Source organism: Talpa occidentalis, unplaced genomic scaffold, assembly GCF_014898055.3.
Source record: "Talpa occidentalis isolate TD23 unplaced genomic scaffold, MPIMG_talOcc4v2.1 talOcc4.8, whole genome shotgun sequence".
Lineage (NCBI taxonomy): Eukaryota > Metazoa > Chordata > Mammalia > Eulipotyphla > Talpidae > Talpa > Talpa occidentalis.
Genome location: NW_023605194.1, coordinates 112,036,065 through 112,056,334, shown reverse-complemented (window position 1 = coordinate 112,056,334; position 20,270 = coordinate 112,036,065). Strand labels below are relative to the sequence as shown.

General features: G+C 40.4%; 1 long non-coding RNA gene across 1 annotated transcript in view; it reads left to right on the top strand.

The window, feature by feature from the left end:
* Window positions 1–20,270, top strand: part of LOC119233631 (uncharacterized) — a 41,970-nt gene that overhangs the window by 15,620 nt on the left and 6,080 nt on the right. The window contains exon 3 of the long non-coding RNA XR_008550018.1: window positions 15,600–15,789. This is a non-coding gene — a long non-coding RNA (uncharacterized LOC119233631). The remainder of the gene's footprint in view (window positions 1–15,599; window positions 15,790–20,270) is intronic.

Sequence of the window (20,270 nt, the reverse complement as noted above, 5' to 3'; positions counted from 1 at the left end):
TAAAAAATATTTGTGGTTATAATTTTAAAACTGTTCTGAATCAAATAAAATTTACTTATATAATCATAGTTCTAACATTGATATCTTATAACAAAAGATGATTTTATTTATCCTAGTGCATTAATTATATTTATTAATAGTGTCTATATGCACCTAGTTGGGATAAAATAATGGGTAATATATTTTCAGGGAGGACATACATTCCACCCTGTGTTCTTTTTCCTCAAGTCAATAGAAGAGATTTGTGCTGCTCTCAGGTAATGAAGTATCCTTGGGGAAAAATCTTCCATAGGGTAAGAATTATAGCTTTATAAATTTTTCTTTGTGTGAATGGTGGAGGTAGTTACTCTACACTATTCCCAGTGTCTGTAACCTCTTTGTTGAGCTACGTGATGCCTCAAACATGAAAGCAATTTTCAGTGAGTGCAGGATGGGTGAGGTCAAGTTGTATGGCACAAAAAGAAGAGGTCAATGAATAGATTTGGCAAAACCAAGGATATGTACTAATGGAATGTGGAGAAAAAAAAATGTTGATGTAGTTGGTTCATCTAACATTTTATTTCGTAAGATCTACAGAAACAATCGATTTCTAACAAAATGAGAAACAAAATTGTTTAACTCTCTTGAAGGTGAAGCAGAGAATGAGCCCTGTGAGAGGCAGGGGTATCACGGTGAGCCAACACCATTCTCAGCCATGCTCATTGCCCTGTGAGTGTCTGTGGCTCCTAAAAGCCTACTGCCTCCTTCACACCTCACAGATGTGCGCTGAGTAGCTTTCAGGAACCCGATATGTTGCTAATGATTAGAAGTTGCGTTTCTCATGATTCCTACATGTATAATCAGAATAACGTGTTGAAAAAGTAGCACAAACAATCACATGTCCAGGCCCCAGTTAATGCAAAGCTAACAAGTAAATGTATTTGGCAGAAATCCGAGAGTAAAGAGATGAGCAGAAGAACTCAGAGTGAGATAGTCTTTTTTTTTAATCTCTCCAAGTGAGAAACTTGAATCTTTAAAAATAACTTGCAATTCTAATGAGAATTCTTTTTCACTCTTAAATATTCAACAGGGAAAAGGAGAGCTGCATCAATGCTGTGACCTTTAAGAGGTGCTTGTAGTTTTCTGGCTGGTTGATAGAAATTAGATATGGTTCAAGTTACTAAAATGTTAAAATTGAATTATAATGAAAAAAGATGTCTAATAAGAAATCCCCCCAGTACTTTGGAACTTAAGGGACAGTTTCTCCCCACCAACGGGTAAGAGGAGGACACTTGGTCACTGTGGAGAGAGAATTCTCTTCTCCCACTCTTGTTCTGGCTCCTTCTCAAGTCTCCCTTGGCCATCACCTCTGGCATGTCATACCCGAACCTCTAGCCATTGCCTTACCTTAACTTCTCCCAAACACCACTCTTAACAGGCTGGAGAATTTAACAAGGCTTCATTAAAGACTTAATGACTTGAGAAAAATAATGGGCTCACTGCATAGGAAACTTAAAACTGGACATTAGCTAATAATATTTCTATAATCTTGAGCCGGTGCCCATGCCTAGAATGCTTCACTTGGCTGACCTCTTCCCCAGTCCTTGCCTGCTGCTGGTTTCCAGGTCCCATTCATCTTAACTAAAAACCATAAAGAAAAAATAAAGGAAGTCTATTATTTTAATGACTTTTTAAAAAATCTAACGTATCCTCACTAGCACTAGGAAGAACTTGATCAAAGTATGTGCAGACTTTTATGGAGGTGTACTATTTTTTTCTACCACCGTCCCTGATGGTTCTTTGCCTCTCTCTCCAACCCTCTCTCCCAATTAACCTTAGGTGTCAGCCTTCTTGTGTTAGTGTCACCTGTTTTCTGAAGTGCTTTGTTCTGTGGAATTGTACGCTGTGTAAAAGTCCCATGTTTGTGTTTATCATTCTGACTTGCTTTATGACACTCACTTCCCTGTGTTCCTTCCTTCTTCTTTAATGATGACATTAAAACTATGGAGTAATACTCCATTTCAGGCGGTGATTATCCAGGTTCAGCTTCCCATTAAAATGTTAAACTCGCAAGGTGGCTCGCTTTTCCCCTAAGATCAATCACTGAGCAACTACAAGGGAAAAGCAAAAAAAAAAAAAAAAAAGGCAGAACATGATTTAAAAGCTCTTGGTGTGACAGGAATTATTCTGAAGCCTCCTGGAGGAATGTGGTTTTCACCTGGGGAAAGAAACAGCCAGGTGAGGCGGGGGAGGAGAAACTGGAAAGGAAGTGGGAGTTCTGCTTTTGTTCCTTCCCGACATCCCTGGGGACAAACAGCTCCTTCCCTGACCTGCTGCTACCCCACAGCTTGGTGGAGCTGCTGCCAGAGGTAAAGCCATTCAGATTAGAAACCTTATAGCTATGAGGATCAGATTTAAAAAAAAAAAAAGCAGAACTACTGAACTACTTTTAGGCAGTCATTTCCCCAAATCTCCTCTTTCAAAATTTTCAAGAGTTGGTGAACTAGAATTTAAAGAGACTTTTCTAATACGCTTCTCTTAGGAAAGGAAGGAATTATTTGGAAGGAAGCGGTTCAGGACCATTTTTATGGATTTATTTTAGATGCTGGGGTTTTCCACGCTAGGGCTAGTTTGTCCACACTTCATTCCATGATCTCCCTGGGGCTCCCTGCACTGGTGGTGGGTTTTCCCTAACAGTACTGCCTGATGGTGTGGCCAGTACCTCAAAGAAAAAATGGACTCATGGACCAAAAGAACAAAACTTTGGAGGGACTATATATCACTTCCTCTTCCCCTCAGTAACAGCTCTCTTCTACCTGTTTGCAGGGTCTACTAGGACACAAAGGGCGAGCACCCCCAGTCACAAGAGAAAGCATAGGGGGTGGTTCCAAGGCACCCGCCCCAGGCCTGCCATGGGCTCCTCGGAAATCTGGGGGCATCAGAAATTATTACACAAAGGCACTCAATGGGATAGGCTCCTGCTGGGACTTGCAGCCTGGAAAGGAGGCAAGGTGGGAGCCATTTTCCTTCAGCCTTTGCCAGCAATATACTCCACTCATTGCTGAGCAAATTTCCACACTCCCCAGAGAGCAGACCTCCTTTTGTGGGGAGTAAAGAGGAGTTTAGCTTAGATTTCCATATCTTTAATTTGGGTTAAATCTACACCCTGGCAGAATTCCTTGTTTTCCACCCTATTAATGCGTTACGTGGTTCAGTAGCTCTGACTTCACCCTGGCACCCTAATTACAGTAATGTGCACATTGGCTCATTCCTCAGTGCAGGAGTTTTGTGTTCTGTGTCAGATCCAAATATCAGAAATGATCTCACGTTGTTAGGGGAGAAATATATAGGTGTCCACATGCATATGTATATAAGCATGGTTTTGAATATATGTGTGTATGTAGATGTGCATACATAAAATGACCTACTCGGATCCAGGAAGAATGGTAAATGAAAGGCCCATAGTTAAATGTTCTTTGTACACAGTGGAAATCTTTTCCCCTCTAATGACAATTGGGTTTATTTAGAACGAAAGTGTTCCTGCTCAGTGCTTCCCAAACTTGCTCACCACTAAAGCGTCACCTGAACGCAAGTTAAAAATACAGATTCCTGGGTCTTTCCCACCAGTTTCTAACTCAGGAGGTGGGGTATGCATAGCCCAGACTTCTGGGTTTTTAACTTCTACTCCAGGGTAGCTTTGATAGTGGATAAGTTTGGGAGCTCCAAGTTCTCAGAATTTAAACCATATGCACACACAGACCTGGGGGATAGTCTAAATCATTTTCCTTAAGACGTGTCTGACATCTCCAATTCTCCCAGCAGAAAGGAAGGTGGTGTTCATCCATCCACCCCATTCACTAATACACCGCTATGCCTGCATCGCTCTGAGCCTTGATTTTTTTCACATGAAATATGAAATAGCTTAGGATTTAGAACAGAGAAACTTGCCATAATGTTAGCTACCATTATTGTTAATCTCTTAAAAAAATCTTTTGTTTGCCTAATGTAACACATTATTATTACATATAATGGGTTTATGTGGTATGATAATGTGATATAATATCAGTTCTACCTGTCCCAGCTTGGGCTTCAGAATCATTCTGTACTTTCAATGAATGAGCGCAGGTAGCTTTCTGGGGAGAACAGACTCTGTGGACCAATGCAGGTTGCCAGATAGCCTGGTCTCCAGATACCTGAGTATTAATCCACTATGTTATCTGTAAGGTTTTCTGTCACCAACTAGTAAAGCTTTGGGTGGGAAGTCAAAGTTACATGTAGATTTTTGAAAGTACAGGAGTCAGTGGCCCTAATCCCTACTTTCGAGGATCAAACTGTATATTAAGTATAATCTAGTGGTGGCAAAATTGTTTCTACACTCTGACATAGTTATGACCAAGCAACTACCTGCAGACAAGAAGTTAAATATAAATTGAAGGAAAAATCCACTTGGCTGAACTGAGCTCCTTGGCCACTGACAGAAGCTCCCCCTGACTTCTAGACTTTAGACAAACTGTCAGTGAGCAGACTGAGGGGCACCCTGGGATCCCCGAACCTTGCACGCTCTAAATGGGTACTGCCATCTGCAGCACAAAAACAAAATATACTTAGTTGTAAGACCATTAATAGAGCAGGGCTTTCACAGAATTAGTGCACAATAAAAAGAGAGGAAAAGAGAGTAACAGTTTCCAATTAAACACCCAAAGTTACCCATTACCTCATGCGTGAATGCTCAGCCAATCTGGGTTGGTCCACAGTGGTGCAATGAGGCCTTAAAGCCTGCTACAGTCTGGGGGCTATCCACAGGAAAGGGGCAGAAAGGGCCAGGAAAGTCTGGGGCAGAAAGGGCTAGGGAAGTCTGGAAGGAAAAGAACAAAACCAGACAAAAGTGAAGGTAAAGGCTGCCATTGTCAGCCTCCCCAAGGGTCTTTCACCAACATCCCTTCCAAGTCTCTCCTTCCTGGTCAAGTCCAAGGCTGAGAAGCAAGCGCAGCTTCTTCTTCACAGAGCTCTGCTCCATGTGTCTCCTCCGGGTCTTCTCCCAAGTCCTTTTCAGCTTCCGCTCAAGTCACTCAGCCCAACCCTTCAATATTAGGGCAAGGAACATGGAACTCCTCCCCCCCCCCCTTTTAGATCACCCTGTTACATAGGCATCTAAAGTCAAATATCACATTGGAATTGAAGCCCAGAATTTTTTTTAGAGAAACCGTAGCCGTGATAGATGAAGGGCCTGGTTCACACCCACCAATTCAGCTTGTTGGGGCCATGTTGAAGGGAGCAGGGCCTGCTGAGGCTGGGGCTCTAGGTGGACCCTGTGCCTGTCTGTAGATCTGCAGAGAACAACAGGGTGGAAATTCAGTCAGAGGCAGAATGATTATGAATGCCTCAAAAATCCTTGTTTTCCTAATAAGATCCCAGAATGCTTTCTTTGGAGTCTTTCGCCCATTTTAAAACTCCCAATCTCCTAATACCTCGTGTGCTTGTGCCCTGATTTCCTGCTGCACTGATGTGTATCCCAGGACTGTTCGGATTTATAAGACGAGTGCTACGTTGAGGTGCATAAATGCAGTGAAAGATTTAGGACAAACCTCTTGTGCTGCTTATAAAAACAACGCGATAGAAATCACTTCCGTGTTACTGCACTGACCTCAGCAATTTCTTTTGAACTGAGACTATATGTCAGTGTGGTCTTTTAAGTATCTATTTTTCATGAACCATTTATTGCTAAATCATTGTGGACTCAGTCTCCCCAGTGGGTCAGTTATATTTTTCTCATTGAACCCAACAATGTCATCTCAGTGGGAGGAACTAAGGTCAATCAAGACCCTGTGGCCCTCGGGAATCTGCTACCATTATTTAAATAATGCAGATTATTGTAAATTAAGAGCAGCAAAGGCCCTAGAAGAAGCTAGCAGAGAGGCTAGCAGAGGCTAGGAGAAGCTTTGTCTTGATCTCAGTCCTTTCTTTGCCTTTGTTCTTAATTGCACATGTAGTTGCTGCACCCCCTTTGTATGCCCTAGAAGAACATAGTTTGGGGGGTATCCTCCAGGTGCCGATAGTGTGATCTTGTCCTTGTAACTGAGACAGTCATCTTTTTACTCTCAGAGTTATAGATGAGGTCATCCTTCCGGCCATGTGAATTCTCCCCCTCACTGTCCTTGGTACCCAGTTCCTTAAACACAGATAAATATTCCTAGTTGGCTCCATTTTACTTTAGAATTCACAGCCATGTAAATTCTCTGTATGTTATTAAATGGGTTTTTCTAAATCATCGTGCTGCACTAACTGAGTAATCCAGCCCAAGAAGACTCCTACAGGGTGGAGGTCTTCCTCTGTGCCCTCCTAAAATTTCAGTTTAACTCACAAGAGGAATTTTAGTTTTCTAATCTTTCAGTGCAAACGTCAAAAGGCTCTGACATTTAAAATATTTCTGAAAAAGAAAAGCTGTAGCTGAGATTGAAGTTGGCCTGTTCTTGCCAAAAATAGCCCAGATTTTGGTACGGGTGATCAGCCTCAGTAAAATTGGGACTCGGAGTCATACAGGTATGGGTTTGGATATCTGTTTCATTTACTAGATGGACAAGTTTCCGCCTCAGCTTCCACATCTACAAAATTGGATAGTAGAATTACTGTATATAAAATAATTGTGATATGCAAGTAAAAGAATGAAATGAGACACCTGGAAAGTAACCCTAACAGCATTTTCTCTGTTCTCATACTGCTGTTCCTTGTTAGTCTGGTTCTGAAAAGTATCTTTCTCTTCTAAATGCTAAATGCATGACACCAGAATTGATGAGTTATGCTAGAAAAGGCACGACTTATCTATAGGATAGGTGAGTGCATTTAATTATATGCTTTGTTATAAAAAAATTGACAATACCTTTATTATTTAGCAATAGTAAATAAAGCAAGATGGCAGCCCTCGAGGAACATGCGTTCTGGTTGCGACAATAGGCAACCAATCTGTTCATAAAATTGTAGCCCTAAAAATAAAGTTGGACTTTGGGGTCTCTCCAGCAGCCTATAATTTTCAGGACTGGGCTTGTCGGGGATCTGCACGTGAATTAGGTCCCGAGATCAGGAAAAGAAGCACTGGATCCTTTATTTGCCATCGTGAGCCTGTCAGTGTTTTGTATTGGCAAAATGTCAAGTGAAACCGAGCAGCTTTCTTTTTAATTCAGTCTTTGAGCTGATGAATTATGAATATGACGTGAGGGGCCTGTCTTATGATACTAATGCTAAATCTCAAGGAAGCCAGAGAAAAATCTCTGACCTTTAGGAACACAATTGATTTATAGAAAACCAGTCCTCCAGGCATCTACTTTGAAAAGTGCTCTCTTATCTACAAACTACAGAGACAAGCTACACTCTTAACTCAAATAATAGCCATGTCTCCCTCCTGAAAATTACAGAACTATTCCTGGACTATGAAAGGGGGTCCAGTTGTGCCAAGAGCCACAGAAAATGCTATACAAGCATTTTGATTGGACCTTGCAAGCAGCCTTCCCTAGTGTAAATGGAACATCAAACAAGCACATTTTAAGTACTTGGGATGTTGGCAGTTGCAGAATTTGCTTTTGAGGCTCTTGTGCTAAAAGTGTGTATTATCATTTTATAAAAGTGAGTCAGCTTGAACTCTATAATATATTTTATTCTTTCTTGCCAGTCCTCACTAAATTCATTCTGTGGACTAATTTTCCCTGTCCCTGGATAAAAGGAATATAAATCCCACATTTCCAATCACTCTCAGAGCATAAAGTTCCTTTTTTGGGGTACCAGAAAGTCCAATCAGAATAACTATCACAGCCTTCAAATCCTGGCTCAAATGTTACCCGCCTTGATCATCTTATTTACAAATGCAAACCTCACTCCCACCCCAGCATTCTATATTCTCCTTTGTGTTTTTCTTTTTTCTTTCTTTTTGGTCCTTATAATAAATAATTTACTAATTTTTATTGATTTTCTAGCTTCTTTTGTAGTGAGTATCTTCAGCGTAAGGACCTTTTTCTTTTCTTTTTCTCTGTGTGGGGTATTCACTGATTTATTCCTGAAACACTGGCAAGCACATTGCAAACATGCACTAAATATTCATTGAAAGGGAGAGTGAAGCTGAATCTGAGTCTGTATCTGGTCTGAGGTTTTCTCCTGTCTCCACAAGACTGCACCTCACGCAGGCCATTGTCATGGAGGAGGAAGGTGGCAGCCACCTGCCTGTCTCGACCTCTTCACACACACTGATCAGCTGCTATTTGTGACTGGAGGAGGTGAGATGTGAGGCAGAGTGCAGCTACATGGGTTGCCACTCGTAACGGGGCAAGTTCATAGCAATTGGGACAGAAGCACAATTTGTTAGTATTTCCACCATGTTGTCCTATGCTGGGGTGTTTTGTGGGTACCTAGGAGACTACTCATTGCTGAGCCTCTTCCGTCCTTGAGCAAGGAGACGCCTTGACCTTCAGGCGCCCACTGGATTCTCTGTATGCCTGCATCAAAAGGACAGGCCAACCTTCATCTGTTTTACTCCTTTGTATAAATAACCCTGCCCTCTGTCAAAGAGCAGGGCGGGGTTCTTTCAGACACAAGTCTGCTGCCTCCTTAGTCTGTCGACAAATTAAACTATGTTCCTTCTTTTCAAATTCTGTTTCCTTTTATTGGTTGAGGGAAACTGAGGCTGGGGATCGGTATCACAAGCACAGGATCTATAGGCTCACAGATTTGGATTCAAAACACAGCTCTGCTACTTCTTAGGTGGCAGTCGGCAGCTATTAGCCTCCAGAGCTGCAGTTTCTTCTCTGTGACAAGGAAATAATCATAACCATCTCACAGAATTGCTCTGAAAGCAGACAAGACCACAGACCTTTTAGGTGGGATGCTCAAGCACGCAAATAGCATTTGGGTCTCTCCGGTTGGAACTGTGGGCTGATATTTCCTTAAGACAGTACAACTCATTTGAAATTCAAACCTCACATCTCCCCTGCTGGGAAGAGGAGCAATTGGAAAAATAACGCCTCTCCTCTCCAGCCAAGCATGTCTGTTTGTGTTTTTTTGTGTTCACTTTGTCTTTGTCCAGACACACATCCTGTGTTGGAAGTTTCTTGAACTGGCAGATTTGTGTCTTGCAAAAATAGTCTTTTGGCTTTGATAGACAGATGCTTTCTGGCTTACTTCTTCCCAGTAAGAGGTGTTTATAAATCACTAGAGCTTTAGATTTGAATCCAAGATCAAGTCAGCTACAAAGTAAAACAAAAACTCAAGATAGCTGAGGGACAAAATTAAATTTTGATTAATCCGGTATCTTTGAGAGTCTCTAGGCAGTGCTAAACCCCTTACAAAATGATTTATTGCCTAACATGCCAGCTTGGGAAACTTTTCAAGTTTTCATTTGAAAGGAACTTTTATATGGCAAAACACCCCATTCTGCCTCTGGGCACAGAGGTTTCTAACACTGTGCAGATTATTGTGATTTTTGTTATTGTACATATATTAAATAAAGGCTCATTTCTCACATGTAATTCACCAAGAGCCTTTGCTTAACCCCACCAAACCAGTTAGCTACTGAAACACTTAGCCCATCAAAAGGAAAGAAACAGTTAATCCTATAGCACCTGAATTGTCAATAAATATAAAATGGAAGGACATCTCACAGTCTTTTACAATCATCACCCCCTCTAGTTGTTAACTGTGTAATTTTGTCCCCCTTATATGAGGCTCCAGGAAAGGATGCAGGGCTCCTCCCAGGGAGCCAGGGAGGCCCCCGGGGAAGAATTATTAGCATCACCTGAGACTTGCTAATGCAAATTGCCTGACCCACCACAGGCCTACTGAGTGAGTAACCCCCAAGCCTTTGTTTGCAGAAGCCCCTCCAGATGATTGTAATGTGTGTGAGAGATTGAGAAACAATGGATTAGAGGACAAAGCTTCACACTCCAAGGGTTTATTATAGAAGAAATGGAAAGTCACACATCTCTCATGGCACATGGTGGGAACTCTCAGAGGCCAGGTAGCAGCCTTGTTACTGAAAATCATCTAGACACTGTCTGCTTTTACTCATCCCTGGTGGGAATCATTGATTTAAGCAAATAAGGTGGGAAAGCATTGGCTACCATTTCACAAATTAGTTTATTACATGTCAATCATATAGCCTGCAAGAACCCTGGGACCCTTATGAGAAAAAATGATGGAGTTTGAGCAGGAATTTCAGTTGCGACTAGAACTATTTATCCGATTCTGGAATTAGAGTTACTGACCTCTCTGCCTAGGAAGCCATCCCTTTGAGAAATCGACTATATTTCTCCTTGTCAAAAGAATGATCCTTCCCACTTGGGAAATTTGTTATTCCTTCTGAAACATAGAAAATAATTAAAAGGCACTTTTGGGTACTTTCCTATAAGAAAATAAATTCAGAGTTCTCCCTGGTGGACTCGCCTCTGATTGAAGAACTGGGAGAAGCTTGGTCTGTGAGAATAACATGCTATTCTGTCACTGTGCTGCTGGTAATTCACCCTCCAGCAACTGGTTTAGGGGCTTGGAACCTTAACTAGTCTCTTCCCGATTGCTGAGCCTGACGAGGTACAGGAGCTAGCTCTTTGAATGCTTCACCTCCTGACTTACCTGACACTTAACTGATGGTGGTCGCAATCAGATCCACCCAGTGTTAATACTACATGTTTTTGAGGATGTTGACTCTGTTGGGTAGCAAAAACCTGCCACCCAAAATATGACCTTTGGAAAAATGTTGATTTCATGAGAAGGAATCTGAAAGCTGGATGCTTTGAAACATATATTTACATGTAAACTAGTCTTGTTAGAGCATCTCCCTTACTGTATGAGAAGACTGAATCAATCTCCTTGTCTTTTCAATGGAGAAGGCAGATCTTAAATTTGCATGCCTGTGTTCACTGCGCCTTCCTTGGTAAACTCCCTAATTGACCTTCCTTTTCCTTCCCCTCCACTTCCCTAGTCTTAGCCAAGCTATTTAAAATGGCCTCTGAAGCCATAATGGTGAGTTACTCAGTTTTGCTGGGTCTCTCCCATGTATACAGAAGGGATGCCTGTTATTATTATAGTTCTTTTTTACTTTTTCTCTCTTATCAATGTATCTGAACCTTGTTTGATTATTTGCCATCCTAGAACAACCCAAAGGGGCACAGGACAATGTCCTTTGTGCCCAATAACCTTCGCCACCCCAAAACACTGGATTTGGGCAATAGAAAATACAAACTAAAAGATTACATTTTTTTTTCTATTTTTGCTTTTAATTTGTGTTGTCTTCAAATGGGATATTTCTCTATAAGAAAGTGTAGACAAAAGGAAAAAGGAGTGTCCTATTCATTAACTTTTTTGAGTCTTAATAAGCAAATAGTACTTTTGCTGTGCCATTCTTTCTTTTTTTTTCCTAAATCAATTAATTTTTTTAAAGTTCCACTTTAAAAAAAAAGATCAAAATAATAAATCTTACATGTATTTTTGCACAATGAAAATTAAAAACAAAACCAAAAACCCCAGATACAAGTAAAACTATCCCCTCATGGTTTTAAAGTATCTTAATACATATGTAAGGGTTTGGGAAATAAATTATATAAACCTTGATCATTACTAAAATAAAAACTTTACATTTCTTCCAAAAAAAAAAAAGATAACAAGTTGAAAATTATTGAGGCCAGACAATGAGTAACTGTAAGTTCATTATAGTATTCCGTCTACTTCTGTATGTTTGAAATTTCTCAGTTAAGACAACAAAGCTCTAAGGGGCATACTTTAAGTCCCAGTATCCTAGGTAAATAAAACAAGTAAAACAAAAGGCAAGTAAAACAAAAGGCAAGTAAAACAAAAATCTATGAGAAATATAAAGAATCTGCATTTTTTGGTCCTGTTTCACCAGCTACAACCACAGGCTTTTAACAAACAGATCATGTCAGAATTATTTGCACTGCTTCATTTTCCATATCCACCATTCCCCAGTTTCTCCACCTTTTCCCAATTGCTCACCAAGCGAATAAAGCCAAAGCCCTTATCCTTATGAATAAAGACTTCGCCTGCCTTCCCGTATTTCTCAAATAGCTTTCTCATTTCCTCCTCAGTGATGTCAGGAGGAAGATTGCCCACAGAGAGTTGGCTACGTTGGGTGAAGGTCTTCTCTCCTGGTTTCCTAAAATTCTTCAGGTCAATAGTCAAACCTTCATTTTGGCTGCTGGCTTGCTGCCCTTTTGCAGGTATTGGTGGTGGCGGTGGCTGCTGCTGTTGCTGCTGGTGGTGCTGCTGGTGGTGATGTTGATGATGCTTCCTTGGAGTATGGCTTTGTTTCTCCAAGTTAAAGGTTTTATTGCTCTGCATTTTTACACCCTTCCACCTACTGTTCTCTCCTCAGAGTACCGGCGACGCTACACGGCCTCTACCGTCCGGAGAAAAGAGCACGCGACCACCGGAAACTGTGCCATTCTTTCTTCCAACACTTCTTTACCCACAATTTTCCTCAATTTCTCTCTCTGAGTGTCCCTGGTACAGTTGGAGAGATTCTAAAATAAAGTGAGAAATTGCATCATTTAAACCATATAGGCATTCCTTCAATTTGTACGAGTATAAGACTTATTTCATCACAAATTTGGGTTGGGGGCACATGGACTGGTGCAGCAATGGGTTTATGCATATTTCAGACATCCGCCATCTCTGATTCTGAAAGAATGGCAAGGGAAGAAAGAAAACATCATCACGAATAAGCCTGTCACTCACAAAGAACAGCCAGTGCTGACTTCCCTGTGGGTCTGGCTGGAGCCAGAGTGATTTCTCAATATTCTCACTGGTTTTGAAGAGCAGCCACCTGAGTCATTTCTAAATAACACTGTTTTAGGATTATAACAGAGACATCCTTTCAAGAGCACCCCTTATTTTCCCTACCTGTGACTAGCCTTTATCTCACCAAAAATCTAATACCAGTAAATACTTCACTCACTCAACACCCGAGGCTCCCCTGTAACTTCAGGGTTAAACCTTAGTTGAGTTCAATTCCAATAATAGCAAATTGTTTCTTGCAGAGACTAAAATCTTGCAGCCCATCAGGACAGCTCAGTCTCTCAGATATTAGCAGCTTCTGCAACCAACTGCATCGGAAACTTTTCTAGATAAATGGTGGATGGTGCCAACCTAGCACTGAGTGGGCTTTACTGGGGGGGGGGGAAACTGAGACACTCCAGGGCTCAATTGCTGCCTTTCTGACTGTTATTACTTACAAGCACCTTGATTCGTACCCCTGAACTTCACGCAGCCTTGTAGACTGGGCAATTATCACAACAGAGACAAGGCTAGGAATATGCTAAAACTATTAGCTTAGAACTTAGTAATGTCCAAAGTGATGTTTTCTCAACTTTCACTGTCACATCTTTCATTCCCATCATATGTTGTTTGCTTGGCTTAGTGAAATGGTCTCTAAGTGGAGGTGCTGGACCCTCCCAGCGGCTCTCACTCTCAAGTGTGAACACAATGCCATTCGAAGATTCAATTCTTGGATCTTTTCCCCAGAAACTACATAACTTCACAAACACCAAGGAAATGCTGGTATAAGGTCTCAAGTCATATTTTGATAAATACTAATAACTCCACCTCCTACCCATTTCTTCCTATGGTGCCACAGCACCCATTCTCCATTGCAAACTTGACCATGTCAATATCCACCCAGGCCCCACTGGGGGAATAGGCCTGTTATGTCCGAGAATTACTGTATTCATTAAAGTAGACACGTTGTCTCCAGAGTTGGTTGATTCCTCTGGGATTCAGTTATGACATTATCTTTTGGGGGGCCTCAACCCATTACCTGGGGAAATGTCAATCATTGGCAAAGAACTGCTATGTCATTTTTCTAGAGGGAGAAGGGAGTAGAACCTTCTGAGTTAGTCAGCTTGAGCTGACTGGGTGGTTGAAACAGCACAAATTTATTTCTTATGGATTTGAAGACTAGGGAGTTCAACATTCTGATGCTGGCAAAGTAGCATCATCCAAAGACTTCTTCAGCCTTATAGGTGGGTACTTTCTGTCTGATGCTCACAGGACTTCTTTGTGCAGGCACATACAAGAAGAGAGATCTCTGTCATTTATAAGTCCACCAGCCCATGAGAACAGGGCCCCACCCTTCTGACCTTATTAACATTAATTACCGTCCATAGACCCTATCTCCAAGTACAGTAACATTGGAGGTTAGCGTCCATACTTCTTATAAATCAATTATGTCTCTCCCAGTAGAAGTCATGGAATAAAACAGAACACCTATATTCTTTAGTGGTGGGATACTTTTGGATAGACTGTCAGCTAAAGAATAATCTCAACATAAAATCATAAAACTATCCCTTTTTTTAATCATCTAAAAGCTGTCAATTGTTTTAAAAGACGAAGAGAACAAAAATATATATACCCTATATGACTTAAGCTCTGAAAAGTATGTGTAGACCTTGAGAAATTAATGAAAATTCCACCAATATTCTAGGAAGCATATATTAATTGTAAGGGAAAGACCTGTCCTACCTTCAAGGATCAAGAGCTGATTCTGACTGGAATATTAATGAAGTATGCACGAATTATCAGAGATTGACTTGGCAGACAGTAACTCCATTGAACACAAAGTTAATTAATTAAAAAATTAGTGTTTGAATAAAAATTGCAGTAAAATCTAGTATGTAGTAAAATTAGGTTGTCCTTTTTAAAAGTCCTTTTATTTTGTTAGTTTCTGCTTCTCTTAATTCTTTTTTTTTTCCAAAGATTTATTTATTTATATATACAAGCACTGGGTACAGTCAGAAGCGCGGGAGGGTGAGAGAATTCACCAGAGCCAGAGAGGGGAGCAGAGCAGGCAGACTGACGAAGTACACTGCTGAGGGGAGCAGCGGGTGGCAGGAAAGGTCTGCGTGCCATGTGGGACCCTCCTCCGGTGGCCAGGGAGCAGCCAGGGATCTAACTGGCGCTGCAGAGGCTGCGGGCAGCTTCGCAACCCAGCGCTCAACCGCTGCGCCACCGGGGAAGCCCCTCTTTTAATTCTTAAGATTGCTTTTGTTCTCATATTTAATTATTATTGAGACTATAATTATATCCTGTTTTTGGAGACTATATATTTGTCATTTACAGATGGATTCTAAACTTTATGGCACATTTTCTTTTTTAAATAGTATTTCCTTCTAGTCTTTTCTTTGTTGTAAAATCCATTTTATTTACACAAATAATAACTGTACATTTTTTCCTTGTAAAAGACCCAAACACTACAGATCAGATTCAAGTCCTCTTTTATTTTTTATCCTAATTTTGATTCTGACTTCTTTGCTCAAAGGTACCCACAGTGTTAGATTTTCCAAACGTAGTTTTCTCTGATTCACCTGAAGGGTGATGTGGATATATTCCTTCCTCTTCTCCTTGCGTGTATTCATCCCCCTTGTCACCCACCCTTCCTCAGGACGCGCCACCCCTCTAGGGGGTCTCTGTTCCTCCCACACGAGACATGAACTACCAGCATGTGGAGGGAGGAGTATGTAATTGTGGATTCCTGGGTCTGTGTCCTAGCCCCAGGTTTAGACAAAAGAGAATATCTAACAAGCAAAACAAGAAATTTGCATTGAACATTAAAACTATAAATATTTTTCTCTTAGAGAATATTTTTATAACAAACTAAGAAGGTGAAGAAAGGAAAAAGGAAATGAAAGAAAGCAACGCTGATTGCCACATGTCATTAGGAGAACTCCTACGGATGAATACTTAAAGAACACTGAATCACCCAGCAAGGAGAGGCAAGCACTCTAAGCCAAGTCATCAAGGCAGATGCCCACCCTCAGCAGACAGGTAAGGCCTGTAATAACTCCGCTAAGTGTTATCTCTAAGGAAAGTCCCATTTATTGTGCTTAATTTACCTCAAGTACTTTTAACAATAAACTCCCTTGTACTGAGTTTGTAGGCTGTGGTAGCTAAGTAGTCCTTGGAGAACATATTGCGGGTTGTTATAGGAGACACATATCATTTTAAACTAAACCTTCAGCATCTGTTTCAGGCTCTGAGTACAGATGATGAAATCGACAATAATTTATACACTATAAAAAGGAAAGGTGGTGATTAAGGCGGATGTGTAATCTTTACTCAATGCAGACTACATCTGCTCTATTTTCTCTTGGGTCTGGCTATCGAAGAAAAGTCTCCCTTTATCGACAACCAGGTACGACTCAGCAAGAAGGAAGAGGAAAAGAAATGATGAGGTTCATCAGAACCAGTCGCAGACCAGACTATCCAAGGGGTCACACAGATAGCCCATCACAGGCTTACCTGGGTAGAAACTCTGAGAAAACATAATAGAAGTAGTAAATAAAACAAATATGGGCTTATGGTCTTATCTGATATTGATAACAAGAGAAAATTCCTGGCATAATCATATATGTGGTCTATTTCTAAAGACAAAAGCTTCCCTCTCCTGGACAGTGAGTCACTGAGGATTTGGAATGAGGGAGAGATACTTTAGTATTGGTTACCTTTTTTCTTCTTTATTGCTCTGCCTCATTTCCACCCACAAATCTCTTGTCTTAGAAGGGAAGATCTTACACTTCTTTATTATCCTCTTGTGCTGTGGTGATCAGCCCTCATGTGGAGGCGGGACGTGGGCATTCCCTCCAAAGATCATAGTGCCCACATTTGCTTCTACATCCTCTGGGTCTATTGAAATAGGACTTCTAGGTTATGATGAGGAAGTGAGGATCTCGGGGAATGAAAATGACTTTATTTACAAGCTTGCAAAAAGATACTCGCCACTTAAAAATGTCTCAAAGAACTCATAGCAAACTGACAAGCGGCCCTCCAAAGAAAAATCAGAAAAAGCTAAGCAAGAAATGAACAAAAGAAGAAGGAAACACATTAGACAACATTTTAGTTCACAAGTTCTCCAAGACATAATCATTAAAAAGCACAAAACCTTTTCAAATTGGCAGTTTAAAGATAGTAGTACTCGATACTGGAGAAAATGCTCTAAAAGAATATTTTTAGGTAGAATGTTGCTCTTAATTTGTTCAAAATTTTATAAGGCAATTTGGCAGTAAGCTTTATATTCCCTAAATTATATTCTCAGATCATGCTTTTTTTTATGATTAGAAAGGATAATAAAAATGCTTTCCAACAGTCACTGTTGCCCATAGTTGTGGATGTGGAGGATGGTGAGCTTCTATGAACATACCCCAGTCCTTATCTACAGCCTCCAGGCATTTATGTCAGCAGCAGCTGACAGGCAGCCAAAGGAGTTTTGAGTAGACCTAATATTTCTGCTTCGATAGAAATTCTATGTAGATTTTTTTCTAATGTGCAATTAGTCAAACACAAAACAAATCACAGAACTCAGCTCAAATGAGAGTAAAATTATTTTTCTAAGAAAATTTAAGATTAGCAAATGAATGAATAGTAACAAATGGACAAAATCTTTTTCTTTAAGATAAGGCAGCCTACACCACACATAGGAGTTCATGAGGAGAATTTACTCAAAGAACCGAACAATAACAATGACATGGAAATTATCAAAATGAAGATAAAATCCCAGATTAAGGTGGCAAATATTGGAGTGAATCACTGTCTCTTCTGACAGGTGAATTCCTAGGGACTTAGCATCTCCAAAAAGCAAACAGATGTTCCTTTTTCAAGTCCAGGAGGCTTGCTTCACTAGGGAATTTGTACAAAGTTGTCATCACACACAGAGAACAAAGGATTCAGAAAGACGGAATCATCATAGCTTACTTTTTTCCAGGAAAGTTGAGATATTTTCCTGGGGGGGAGCTTAATATTCTAAAATGTAATTTTTAATAACTATTTGGAAAAGATCTTTTCTCTGAGTTCTTATATGAAGTGAATGAAAGGGGCTGTGTACACTACTTCTTAGTGTGAGTTTACCTGCTTTGTAAAAATGTGACTAAGAGAACTCTTATATCAAGGCTGGATCCTGTTAAGCTAAATGGAGATGTATTCTTTCTCTTAAGTTCTATAAGCTTCTATAAAGTACTGAAGTCTTTAGTTCTCTTGTGCAGGATTTTACCGAAAAATTACTTCATTGCCAAACTTAAATATTTGCTATCAGTCTCTTACATATAGGGTTAGCAACTCAGAAAGCTAGAGTTCATGTCAACACCTGGATTTTCCAGATGTGAGCTCAGAAACCCAGAAATCATGAGCCACTCTGCAGAGGTTACACAACAATTCCATGCCGACACAAGATCTTTACTGCGACTGTAGGTCATCCAATTGTACCTCTAGTCCAGGGATACCTATGCAGCCAGAACAAGGTCTTTTCTTTAATTTTCCAGTTCATTATGCACATGGTACACATGACTTTAAGACAGTTCTAGTGAAGAGGAGGTTCAACCTGCGTGCATATTGTTTGAGGCCAATGTATTCCTCTCCCTGTTTTACCATTTCTCTGTTCTGAGACCACTGATTGGTCATGCAGTCTGTTACTCAAGGAGTCTGATATGGGGCACAGCTTTACAACTTTATGGTGTAATCACCTCCCAAAAACCTGCTTCCTACTACCACCAAACTGGGCATTAGGAAGTCAACATATGAAATTGGGAGGATCGGATTTCAATACTTGAATTTTGAGAGGACACATGCAAACCACTATTAAGTACTTTACTTTTTTTTTTTTTTTTTTATTACTGAGACTTCGAAATCTCACTTTGGCTAGGTCACAAAGCCAAGGACTCAAAAGCCACCTCTGACTGGTTGCTACCATCTTGAACATCACTGGCCAGAAGTTTAGAAGATTGTGGATTTAGACAATTCTGGATGTAATCCTGGTTCAGTCATTTATAACTGTGGGACATTGAACAAATTGAAGCATTCCAAGTGCCAGTTTCAGCAACTACAAAATGAGAATAATTTATAGCTTGAACACTTTTGTGAAGATTAGAAATAATACATATAAAACATCTATTACCATGCTGGGATCTCAGGACCTATTACTTCTGGTGGAAACTCAAGTTTCAGTGCTTCAAATAAAATTTCTACTCAATGTAGCTGCTATTACTATCATCATTTTATACCTTTAAAATTGCAGGAAAATTCTCTTGGGTGAACTTTCCTCACCCAGAAGCCAGTGTTGCACTGGGATGTGGAGTAATGCTCCTGAGTGTGATCTATATGAACGGTGGCCTCACTAGCACCAACAAGGACACGATACAGTTGTCACTCACTATTAAATAGGCATCTCTCATGAAGAAGCTCACCTTTCTCAGTGCAGAGAAGAAAATGATGACAGGTGATTATATTCATTCTGGAGAGAGAAGTATTATCTTTGATAAAAGACACCAAAGTGCCACAGTAAAATAGTATCATTCATCCTGGAATAAATCAAAACATTTCTATGAACTCAAAAAATTCATTTCCTCTTGTTTCACTCAAACTCACACCTCATCCATTTCGGTCTGGACATCAGACTGACTTCTTTGGGCCTCCATTCCCAGGCAAATCTTCCAGGAGATCAAATGTTGGTTCCTCTGGAAGAAAAGTATGAATTTTCACTTCTAGAAGTGGGGTGGACTCTGCAGGGGGAGAACTGAATATGTAGTCTAGAGACATACGGCAAACAACACACATCTCCTCAGCTGTCAGCTTGGCCTATGTCATAGAGTCCTAATGTCAATAAAATGGAACACTGTGTGATACTTCAAAACCTTGCGAAGTGTCCTCATGCTCATGTGAAATTCTCACATAATCAGAAAAAATAGAGAGAGAGAGAAGCATTAACTGGATTATGGTAAAACATCCATTTTTGGTTTGTGTTTCCCAGAGAGTTAGCTCTACACAGGGGGAATGAATGCTTCCATGTTAGTGGAAAAACAGAGGACAGATTTTAGCAAAATTTATCATTGTTCGAGAATGACAATTCAGAGGAAAACCAAGCTTCGAGTGGATTTTGGACAGGCTCAGCAAAAGAATTTAATGACAACTTAAGTTTTAAAATGGAGACCTACATTTGGGTGCTGCACTGAGGTTTCACTTAGATGCTTTCTCTTCAACAGAACAAAATCGAATTCTAGAATCAGAGAATATTTGCAAGTCTGGACTTTTCAATCTTCCTCATTTTATAGGTGAAATCTAGAGAAATGGAGTGACTTATCTGTGAGCTAAATGAGAAGGAGGGATGGAAGGAAAATAAACCCAAGTCTACACTCAATCCAGATTCCCTTTACAGCGAGAAGCTGCCTTCAAGGCTGGGTGGGAGATAATTCAGCAGAGCAAGTGGGATATTTCTTGGCATTTCATCCCTCTGGCTGAAAGCGCATGGTGATGAAGTAAAA